This window comes from Muntiacus reevesi, chromosome 4, assembly GCF_963930625.1.
Source record: "Muntiacus reevesi chromosome 4, mMunRee1.1, whole genome shotgun sequence".
Lineage (NCBI taxonomy): Eukaryota > Metazoa > Chordata > Mammalia > Artiodactyla > Cervidae > Muntiacus > Muntiacus reevesi.
In genome coordinates, this window is record NC_089252.1 from 34,981,808 (window position 1) to 34,994,714 (window position 12,907).

Genomic DNA, 12,907 nt, shown 5'->3' on the forward strand with positions numbered 1-12,907 from the left:
CATTTAGCAGGGAGTTTGCTGTCTGGTAGAGAGTTTATGATTCTTACCTAACCAGCACAGACACGGCATAGCTTAGCACAGGAAAGCTCACCCTCTTTGACCTGGGAAGCTCCTTTAAAGTGATCTAGTTCAACCACCTCACTCTGTAGGTGAAAACCCAAAAGTCTGGACTCCTTCTCATGAGCAAAGCTAAAAGCATTGTCTGTTTTCAGTCTGACTCTTCCTTCCTCAATCAGCTTTGCCCTTCGAGAATGAATAATTTCCTCCAGAGGACAGGGAAATAGATGGAGTAAATTCCCTGAATCCCTCTGTAAATGGTGTGCAGTTTATCTGGTTGTCAGGTCTTTTCTTTAAAGGTCACTCTCCCGTGGTAAGAAACTTTCTGACGTTCTCGTTAGAAATAAACTGAGTTGTTTGGAGAATGAAGATGTGATTGTGCATGGATGCTTTTTCTCTGAAGTTTTTCTCAGTTTTTGGTATCTTATATACGTATATACAAATTGATCACAAAACTTAACATGAAAAATATAAGAAAACAGATGTAACCTTTGACAAGTTGTAGGTAATATTCCATTTATCAACATTTTATTGTATAAAATATGCTGGTCCTATGGATAGCTTTGTAGTTTCTTATCTAATAAAGGTCATTTCCAATGTTGTTTTTAACCCAAATACCAAGGCTTTTATCCTTGCTCTGATCTTTCTTGTATTTCTCACAGAAAGCAAGGCATCTTCTTGTCCAGAAAGGACCTGAACCGAAGGTGACTGGCCCAGCAGAACAAGCCCCAACCCATGGGGAATGGGCAGATAACAATAACTAAAATTTACTGAGCACTTACTTAATGCCAAGCACTGTTCTAAGCACTTTAATGCATTAAATTCATTTACCCTCACAGCAACCCCTGAACTTGTCTCAGAAGTTATGGAGTGAGCCATGGGTGGTGTGGAAAAAGCACACACAGGATGTTGAGAATGCCTCCCAGAGGAGAGACACAAGGGACAGGCTCCAGATGAGACCATGAGGAAGTGGGAGTGCACTGTGAGTGCAAGAAGGCAAGGCAGAAAAGGAGCAAATGCATTCCCTATATGCTCCCAAGGTCTTCCCTGGTAAAATAATCTGCCTGCAATGCAGGAGACCTGGGTTTTACCCCTGGGTCAGGAAGATCCCCTGGAGAAGGGAATGGCTACCCACTCCAGTATTCTTGCCTGGAGAACTTAATTTCTTTGACAACAATAAATTCATTATTACAGACTATAACCCTATTCTCGTTCCTCTATCCCTCCTCTTAAAGACTTTACCACTATAAAATAGAATAACAGAATATATAAAAGTATACATGCAACAAACTTGACCTAGATAGCACTTCCTCGATTCAGGTACCCCCCGACACACACCATGGATAGCATACTTCCCTTTACTGTGTCCTTGTGGCTATCATTTTAGGGAAGAAATATAAATTTTTTTCATATAAGCCTCTCCCAGTGAGGCAATAGCAACTGTTCAGATCTCCTGAAAACTTGACAAAATCTATTAAAAGTTTACAAATGTTGATTAACAGTTTCACCGAGTATCAACAAGCAAAATTAAACACAGTTCAGGATTTTTCTATTGTCATACCTTGAGCAATTTCAGACTGCTGTTGTAAAGAACTATGACCCACCAAAAGGTAGTTACACAGAGGAAAAAAACAATTCTTGCATCGTGCTTCCAAAATTGATAGAAAGGAAAATTGGTAATAGAAAATAATGTAGTAAAAGCAGTTATCAAAATTGAATATTACATTATTTGCAATGGAGGCTCAGTGGTAAAGAGTCCACCTGCCAATGCAGGAGACATGGGTTTGATCCCCGGGTTGGGAAGATCTCCTGGAGAAGGAAGCAGCAACGCACTCCAGTATTCTTGCCTGGAAAATCTCATGGACAGAAGAGCTTGATGGGCTATAGTCCATGGGGTCGCAAGAGTTAAACACAACTTAGTGACTAAACAACACAAACTTATTTCCCATTTCCATATTTGAAGATGGGGCCACAAACACAGCATTTTGCCTACTGTATGCTGTCATCCTCATTAGTACAGCACACTCAGCCTCTGCTACTAGGTGTGTTAGATCTTAGCAAACAGGAGAGCTGAGAATTTATGAGGATGGGCAGGGCAAAGGCCAGGAGGGAATAATGTAAACATCTTCATGGCCTCTCAACAGATACAAATCAATTGGGTGCTCTGGGTCCAATACAGGCAAATGTCAATATTCAAAAAGTTTAGTATGGTGAATGAAGATCAGAGCAGCTGGAGACCATATGACTCCTAAGAGGCAGGTGGTGAGGGGTAAGTTCTGGATAAAAGGTAATGTGTCCAGGATGATGCAAGACACTAGCCACAGATAAAACTCTGGAACAAGGAGAAGTGTCTGTCAGGAGGAGGTTCCTAGGGTCCCAGTCAAACAGAATTCAAGTTCCAGCCTAGTTATCCACCGTAGATAGACTTGGGGGTTTTGAGGATATTGAAGGGCTAGGCGATGGCTTCTCAAGGAGTTACAACTGCGGGCATTAGACTGATTCCTCACCTTCCGTCCTTGATAAGGTAAGGTGCTAAATATCCCTATGGACGTGGTCAGAATTGACACAAAGACTGAACACAGCTACTTTCTCCAGCTGAAATTCTTTAGGGCTTAATGCTGAGCAGCGCTAAGGGAACCTGAGATTAACACACCCTCCGTGTGTGATGAAAATGACACATGTGTGGCCCCAGGTTGCCTTTCCATTTGCAGATACAGCTGATATTTACAGCGCCCCTTGCTGTCTGCCATTTAGGTTATGTCTAGACAGAAAAATACGCCCAAAGAATAGTCAATCCAAAACTTAACATTTCGGGATCAGAATTGAATCAACTGCAATAAGAAGGATACATCATGTCTAAACCAATCTTAAAATGATCCTCTCCTACTACAACAACAAAAAAAAGAATCATTTTGAAAAGGTCAATTCTATCGCACTGTGTGGTCGAAGTCTGAAATAGTTGCCTCTTAAAATCTCCACTCCAAAGAATAATTTATAATCATGGTCACTGGGAAAACCCACCTCTTACTGTTGTTTCCAAATGAGTCAGAACCATTATGCTATGATAACATATAGCCAACAACTGCAAAGTTTTGCCCCATGATTTTTGGAAGCTTTCCAAACTGTGTCCTCCTTAGCCCTCCAGTCCATCACAAATGCTACACCTAGTTGTTTAATCACCAAGGAAAACACATTCTTAAATCCACTCTCTAATGGAAGATATTTTTTAAATGTTCTCTTTACAACCATAACTCTGATTCAGTAATTCCTGGGTTGTATTAACAATGTTCTTCTTGGAGAGGTGATATTCTGCTCTTAGGGGTTCCCTGGTTGCTCAGACAGTAAAGAATCTGCCTGCTATACGGGAGACCCAGGTTCAATCCCTGGGTCAGGAAGATCCCCTGGAGAAAGAAATGGCAACCCACTGCACTGTTCTTGCCTGGAGAATTCTTTGGACAGAAGAGAATGGTGGGCTACAGTCCAAAGGGTCAGAAGAGTCGGAAACGACTTAGTAACTAAACCATCACTGCCACCCTGCTCTAAGGGCTGTTCCTACTTCAAGAGAGTTTCCACTGTTCTTAATTCTGTATTGTTTCCAAAATTAAGTTTTTTCAAAGCTTTGGGCTATTCAAAAGTTTTCTGCCCCAAATGAGCTCTGACTCTTCACTCATCAATTTCACTTCTAGGACTCCTTTCTAAAGAAGGAATCAGAGCAGAACATAGCTACTGATGCATCTGCAACAGGGTTATAGAAAGAAGGGAAACGACCTAAGCATCCAGTTACAGAGCTGGTTAAATAAACTATGTCATATCCCCATTCCAGAATCTATGCAGTCTTTAAAAATAATGTGAAAGAAAATGCAATAACATGAACCTTATTAACAGTATACTGTGACTAGTTGCTCAATCATGTGTCACTCTTTCTGACCCTGTAGACTATAGTTCACCAGGATCCTTGGTCCATGGGATTCTCCAGGCAAGAATACTGGAGTGGGTTGCCATTTCCTTGTTGAGGGGATCTTCCTGCCCCAGGGACTGAACCCAGGTCTCCTGTATTGCAGCTCAGATTACTATCTGAGCCACCATGGTAACCCAAGAATACTGGAGTGGGTAGCATATCCCTTCTCCAGGAGATCTTCCTGACCCAAGAATCAAACCAGGGTCTCCTGCCTTGCAGGCAGATTCTTTACTGGCTGAGCTACCAGGGAAGCTCTATTAACAGCATACTGCTAATTAAAATAAATCTGGTAACAAAACAATATGTATGATACCTTTTGTTTTTAAAACTCTATCTACTTAATAAAACCTGTTTCATGTACATATATAAAAATCACTTCTTGTACAATATACAAAATAACATTTCTCTACTGGCTTTATAATGTTTTCATGATGAAATTTATAAGTGCCTTTAAATTTAAAATGTAACATAATAAAATTTTTAAATCATGAGTGAAAGCTTACTGAAAAAGAGGATTTAATATCGGATGTCAGTCAAAATGACCAAGCTTCATCAACCATTAAAATGGAAATTCCTAGCTTTAATGTTGTCCTACTAAACTGATCCAAGTAAAATTGTACCAGTAAAACATCCTCTAACACAATGTACATGGAAAGGATATGTATTCCATTTCTCATAGTGATAATAATACTGTGAATCATTCATTCTCCTTTTTTGAAACTTTTTCTCAAAAACCTTTCCCCTTTTTTGTTTCCTCCATCTCTTCTGCTATTCAATGGCACATCAGGAAATTTTATGTTTTCTCTGTTCAGCAAGAAATGGGAGAAATGGGAACTGGGTTGAGCCTCTGCCTCCAACAGCCAAGTTCTCTCTAACTCTTCTAACTCCCAAGACATTGGCTCGATATACTCAGCAGAGGAATAGAGGTCAATGTAACATGTTCATTAAAATAAGTATTTATACACTCTCTATATAAGCATGATATATGGCTCCCCTGCTCGCAGGCAGCTATGTGATGTATGTATATTCACCTACAGCCTCAGCTTTATGAACTGAATTCCTTGGAGATGTCAGTGCTCCAATAACTAGGTACACAGCCAATAATTACTTTCATCTTTCTCCTTTTATTTACTCTTTAAGAGATTCATTAAGATGAAGAATGACAGCCTTGCTTGGCTAAGCCATTTTGATTACTTTCCTAATTCATTTATCATGACCTTTGGAACTATTAGTTTGGTTTTTGCCTTCCAGTCATCCAGAATCTTATTTTATTAAAACTAGTTTCTGCATCCTCAGTGGTTGTTTTCAGATGGGCCTTTTGGTCTACACACTATTTAACAGAGGTGACATATGGTAGAATTTTTCTTTTATTAAGACACACAAGTATATAATATATATGGTCACTGAGAGTCACTATATATGTTTAAAGTTGGTACTGGATCACTCATAAACTTTCTTTATGGCTATTCATTTTGTAGCCTTGAATCCTTCCACAAAAAAGCAGTGCTAAGGAAAGAAGGAAAGGTGAGCAGTGGCTAATGTGGGGAGCTCATATCACAAACAAGGGGCTATACTCAGTGCTATGCTGTGTCACTGATCCTCAGAGAAACATTACAAGTAAGCAACATCCCACCTATTTTAGAGATGAAGAAGTTGTGGCTCAAAAAAGAGTAAGTGACTTGCTCAAGGTTACACAGTAAAGTCACACAATAAATACTGATATGGAACCAACTATGCCGGTGGCTGGTGCCTTGTTCTGTTGACTTGTTCCTTCTCCTTTCTCAACCCTAACCACTAAAAAGATACGTGTCAGATATATGTCACTTGCATGATGCAAAGGTAAAAGTCTGCATCTCTATTATCTCTTGCTTGAGTTCTTCCTCAAAGGAGACCTGCCAGGCATCCCTTAATCCTTAACACAGAGTATCAACCATTGAGAGGTTAAACGTGCAGAAAACTTACTCTATCTTGTGGCTGTCTTAAAGTAGAGATCCAAAACACACTGAAAAAGACCCTATCAAGGGAATGAGAAAACGAGACACACACTGGGAGAAAATATTTGCAAAAGACATATTTGATAAAGAACTGTGATCCAAAATAGACGAGCAACTCTAAGACTCAACAGTTTTTAATTTAAAAGATGTTCTACGTCATATACAATCGGGGAATTGCATATTAACATGAGATACCACTGCGCACCTTTTACAATTTCCAGACACCAAAACACTGATACCCCAAACGCTGGTAAGAATGTGGAACAACGAGAGCTTTCATTCATTGCTTGTGGGCATGCAAAATGGTACAGCCATTTTAGAACACCTGCTGGCAGATTATTTTTTACAAAACTAAGAATACTTTTACCATGTGACACAGTAATTTGCTCCTTGGTATTTACCCACAGAAGTTGGAATATTAAATCCACTCAGAGACCTGAACACGGTGCTTATATCAGCTTCATTCATAATTGCCAAAACTTGGAAGCAACCAAGATGTCCTTCAGTAAGTGAATGGATCAATCAACTGAATGGATTCATACACCCAAACACTGGAATGTTACTAAGTACTAAAAAGAAATGAGATGTCAAGCCATGGGAAGACAGAGGAAACATAAATGCATATTATTAAGTGAAAGAAGCCACATGAAAAGGGTGCATACTGTATGATTGCAACTATATGACATTCTTGAAAAGGCAAAACTCTGAAGGAAAAAAACCAATGATTCCTGGAGGCGACATTAGCAAGATATCCTGGGATATCCCAAGAAGTCCCAACACCCATCACTCCCACAAAAGCAACAAGAACAATAAATAAACAACTACAAACTGATGAAACTAGCCCTGGGAGAGCTCTAAACTATAGTGAGGAAATAAGAGAAACCTGGTGGGGCTAAAACAAAGGACGGCCCTCTCAAAGAGCATAGGAAGCACTTACCTGCCTTGCCCCTACCCCAATGCAGAGCAGCTCAGCGTCAGGAAGGATCCCGCAGAGGGATCTTACCCTGCAGGGAAGAGGAGAGCAGGAGACCCCAGCAGTCTCACCACGGCAGAGGTCTGCGGCCTGTGCTGTCAAGGACTCCCACAGTCTTCATCAAAACTGAACTCAGCTGACGGAGCCACCCCGAGTCCCCACTGCTGACTCTCCTCCTCAAGGATGGAGCTGCCGCTACCCCCATGCCAGCTCTACACGACCAGGATGCCACTGCACCTTGCCATACACGGGACTGGAGCTGCCACGGTTCTGCACCCACTCCAGGGTCTTCAGTCAGGGCTCTGACCCACCGTAACAGGGGCCAACTGCTGCTCTGGGTCCCACCCCTGCACCCTAAGTCATGCTTTGACCGGTCATTACTGGTGCTCAGCTGTCACTGCCCTGCACTGTTCCAAGTAGGGGCTTCAACCCACTACAGCCGGGCTCGCCACTGCTGTAAGTATCCAACCTACAGAGCTAAGTCACAGCGCTGCCCCATAATCACGGGGAAGAGCTAATATTGCCCAGCACCTCTCTCCCCATTTCCCAGTCAGAGACTTGGCCCCGCAGAACCGGAGCCAGACTGTTGCTCTGCACTCACTCCCAGGGGACAAGAATCTCTCACCAAGGTATCGCATGCTAAGTCACTTCAGTCATGTCCGGCTCTTTATGACTTCATGGATTGTAGCCCACCAGGCTCCTCTGTCCATGGAATTTTCCAGGCAAGAAAACTGGAGTGGGCTGCCATTCCCTTCTCCAGGGGATTTTCCCAACCCAGGGAGTGAATCCACATCTCTTATGTCTCATGTATTGGCAGGTGGGTTCTTTACCACTAGCGCCACCTGGGAAGCCCACCAAGGTAGAACTCAAAGCCATAGTAAGTGGTGTTTTGGTCCCTCTCAGCAGACAGAGTTAGGGTGTGGATGAATCAAGGGAAGACAAACATGATTTTAGTTAGGGCTGAATTTACTGATATAGGTGAATCTAACAAAGTTCTTGGATTCAATATGTTAGCTGCTGGGAGCAGTTCTAATTGTTTCATTGTTGATAGAGTTAAAAACTGGACTCATCAATCAATGTGATACACCACATCAACAAAAGGGAACCTTCCTATATTGTTGTGGGAATGGAAAACAGTATGGAGTTTCCTTAAAAAAACTAAAAATAGAGTCGCCATATTGTCCAGAAATCCCACTCCTATGCATTGATACTCCAATTTAAAAAATAAATTTTAAAAAACGAGGGGAAAAAATATTTAATGCAGAAGCAAACATGAAAATCCTGTGGTCATCTAATGAGACAGACAAGAAATAGACTTGGAAAACTATGAAAATGTAAAAGGCTCCACTTTTCCCACCATTGTGTTTATTTTGGGAAATAATTATTTTTCATATTAAATGCATGGGTTATTAATATTATTCTAAATAAAGTAATGAAAAAATTTAAAAATAAAAAGGTCCTCTCAAGAGAAAAAAGAGCAATATTACAATATGGATAATGTTTAGATTTATATAAAAGTAATGGAGTAAATTTTTTTTAAGTGTAATTTTACCTAGGAAAATGAGAAATTACTACTGTCTTGCTCAACCAGTGGAACCTGAACTCCATTAATATTGCTATGAGAGGGCACTGTGTCAGAACTCAACAGCTTCACAATCCAGGGTGGGTCACATTTGGCCAAACATTGATAAAGACCTCAAATATGAAATAGAAACCAAATAATCACTTTACACTACAAAATTCCACCTGCACTGTTTACAGCTTAGCAATCTGATTAAAATTTACATGCCATTCACTGCAACTCTGGTAAAGATATCTATGAGCGGAAATTTCATTTTGCTCACCTCACCAAAAAAACAAAAAGTCATAACTTAGAAATAAACTTCTTGCAACCCCATTGATAATCCTAAGACTCTAACAGACCTATTCAGATTTATCTCCAAATTGGTGCAAATTACTTGATTAAGAATTTACCATAACGAATATTAGAAATATCGATAATGATTATAACCCAAAATGATAACAAACTTTCTGTCAAAGTATGAAAGAAAACAGCTTTTACTATATCATCTATTGCTAAATGAGCTTAAGATTCATTGAACCCACATCTCTTGCATCTGCGTCTCCTGCATTGGCAAGTGGATTCTTTACCACTGCGCCGCCTGGGACGCCCCCTTTAATTCCCATTGGGTACTAATTTCACAAAAGCATTAGAGGCAAATAAGGTAATTTATTATTGTGGTCATTTGTCCTGTGTTTTTATACCATCAGTTCACTTTTCCAAGATGTCCAGCACTTGTGCCAAGAGAAAGTGAGGGACAATGTCTACAAAATGGATTGAGCAACCAAGGAAACAGGAAGCCAGGCAGGAATTAACACTTTGGAAATAACTGCAAATTATTTACACCAAAGTACTACATTTAAAAATTAAAAGATATATATTTTAAGATCATTCCTTAAATCCATACACAAAAACAAGTTCAAAATGGATTAAAGACCTAAATGTGAGACCAGACATGATAAAACTCCTAGAGGAAAATATAGGCAGAACACTCTCTGACATAAATCAAAGCAACATTTTTTTGATCCATATCCCAGAATAATGAAAATAAAAGCAAAAATAAACAAATGGAACCTACTTAAACTCATAAGCTTTTTGCACAGCAAAGGAAACAAACAAAACAAAAGACAACCCACAGATTGGGAGAAAATATTTGCAAATGACGCAACCAATAAGGGTTTAGTCTCCAAAATTTACAAACAGTTTATGACACTTCATGCCTCAAAACAAACAACTCACTCAAGAAATGGGCAGACCTGAATAGATATTTCTCAAAAGAGGACATACAGATGGCCAATAGGCAAATGAAAAGATGTTCAACATTGCTAGTTTTAGAGAAATGCAAATCAAAATCACAGTGAGATATCACCTCACACCAGTCAGAATAGCTATCATCAAAATTCCACAAACAACAAATGATGGAGAGGGTGTGGAGAGAAGGAACCCTCCTATATTGTTGCTGGGAATGTAAATTGGTTCAGCCACTATGGAGAACAGTACAGAAGTTTCTTAAAAAACTAAAAATAGGAGTACCATAGGACCCTACAATCCCTCTCTTGGGCATATAGCTGGAGAAAAACATGATCCAAAAGGATACATGCACCCCGATGTTCACTGCAGCACTGTTTACAATGGCCAAGACATGGAAGCAGCCTAAATATCCATCGACAGAGGATGGATAAAGAAGATGTGGTACATATCTACAATGGAATATTACTCAGCCATTTAAAAAGAATGAAATAAAGCAATTTGCAGCAACACAGATGGACCCAAAGAGTGTCATACTGAGTGAAGTAAGTCAGAGAAGGGGAAATATAATATGACATCCATTATACATGGAATCTAAAACAAAATGATACAAATGAACTTATAAAACAGAAAAACACAGACTTAGAAAAACAAACTTACGGTTGTCAGGGAGAACGATAGGGACTTTGAGAGGGTCATGTACACACCGCTGTATTTAAAATGGATAACCAACAAAGACCTATTACAGAACACATGAAACTCTGCTCAGTGTTGTGTGCCAGCCTGGATGGGAAGAGGGTTTGGCGGAGAATGGATACATGTATACGTACAGCTGAGTCCCTTTCTACCTGAAACTACCACAACATTGTTAATTGGCTGTATGGCAATACAAAAGAAAAAGGTTAATGTTTAAGGGAAAAAATTAAAAGATAAATATTTTAAGTAATTAATTATTTCTAATTATAAATTTTAAAATTGTATTTTAATGATTAAGTACAAATCCACTAATGACTAATATTAATAATTCATCAAATGCATAGTTCGTACAATCGAGAGTCCTTAACTTCAAGAATCTCACACTCTGTTGGGGTAGGCAGATGGTAAGGTTTCAGTACTTGCTAGGGTTAGCAAAATGTATGTAAGTCAAATTAGGAGTCCCAGGACTCCTTTCAAGGGAGTAATACTGAGTTGGGATTTGATGGTAGAGTAGATATTAATTAGAAGAACAGGTGGTGGCAAGATATTCCAAGCAGAAGGGAAAGCAATTCAGAAGAGAGGACGGCATGACAGAGTATGACTTATTCTCGACACTACATCTCAGACACATGAAGATGAGGCAAACGCAGAAACTAGGAGTCAGAGAATAAAGACACTCACATGCTAAACTGAATAGACAATTTATCTGTAAAGTGATGGGATTTTGGGGGGCCATTTCAAAAGGGGAGTGTCATCTTCAGGCTCGCATTTTAGCAATGTAATGAGTGATGGGAAAGAAGAGACATCAGAGAAAAGAGACATTAGAAAGCTATTGTATCCTATTTTAATTACTGAAATCTCTCACAATGACAAAATTGTCACATAGGACAGTAAATGTATAGTAATTAAATCAAACTTCTTGGAAAAGACACATTTAGCAATCTGGGATAATGCCGAATTACAGGAAATACCAAATGATTCAACACTGGTTCTTTTTGTCATTTTACAGACATCATTTTAATATTAGACCAAGTCACAGAACATTTAGTGCACAAACCAGCTTCTTTTTTTCAAGATCTAGCATTTTTATCATAGTCTTTTATCTTATTTTGGACCACTTGTACCCAGTACTCTATCCCACTATAGACTGTTGAACTTAATCAACAAAATCAAAAGTGATTTCTCACCAGATTTATGGAGGACATGAGCATTTATACTGTCAAAGCGTTTGCATAACCAAAAGTACAGTAATAAAGATGAAAATGCCTCCAATTTCACTTAGAAAATAGTACTTTATAAGCTTGTTTCATCTATGAACCCAAAGCTTAGAATGCTTTTGCTGTCATTGTTGTTTTGCACTGAGTCGTGTCCAACTCTCTGGAACCCCCACGGACTGTAGTCCACTAAGCTTCTCTGTCCATGGGATTTTCCAAGCAAGAACACTGGAGTAAGTTGCCATTTATTCCTTCAGGGGATCTTCCCAACCTAGGGATCAAACCCACGTCTCCTACACTGGCAGGCAGATTCTTTACTGCTAAGCCACCAAGGAATTGGAGAAAAGCTAATCAAGACTAAAAAATTTTCCTTAATGTTATTTCCTGCATTGATTCTGTGCACTTTGAGAAGATTTTTTTTCTTTCTTTCTTTACCTATCTTTCCTCTATCTTCTCTTTTCTAAGAGATACGAAACTATTTTACAACAATCTCCTCAGGCCTTAAAAATGATGGCACATTATCAAAATTTAGAAAGAAATGCTCTCTGTAGAAAGGGTTTCTGAGACAAGCAGGTAAAAGAAAGACCAATGTGTGTGTGTGTGTCCACTTTGCAACTGAAATATCTTAAATATCCATATAAAAATACTAAAAAGCAAATAAACCAGGAAGGAAGCATAATATAAAGAAAGACGATAGAAGACAAAGGCAGAAGTGGTTGAGAACTCTTGGCCCTTTTTTCTCTCCGCATGACTGGATGTGGATGACTGTCTCCTCCTTCAAGAATTTAGCTCCAAGCCTTGAGTAACCAATTAGCAGCCCCATGGTGCCTCCTTGGAGATCCATCCTGTGTCCCAGACTCTAGAGCTAATTGCTGGTCAAACAACCCCAGCTAGATATTCTCCAAGCACTTCAAACACAACCTCTCCAAAATGTCCAAGGTCAGTTTCCCTGACAGTATTTCTCATGTCAACAAATGGAACCCACCATCCTTCCAGTTTCCCTCCTTTGAGGACAGAGAATGAGCGAGCAAAGAGGAAGCTGGTGTTAGCCTGGATGCAGTCTCCTTCATCTCTCACATCCCGCCAATCATAAAGTCCTGATAATCTTACTTTATTGGTGTCTTTAGAATCAGTTCAGTTTTTTTCATCTTAAACGCCACTCCATCATTCTCTCCTAGTGAAATACTGTAATAAACTCTATCGGTC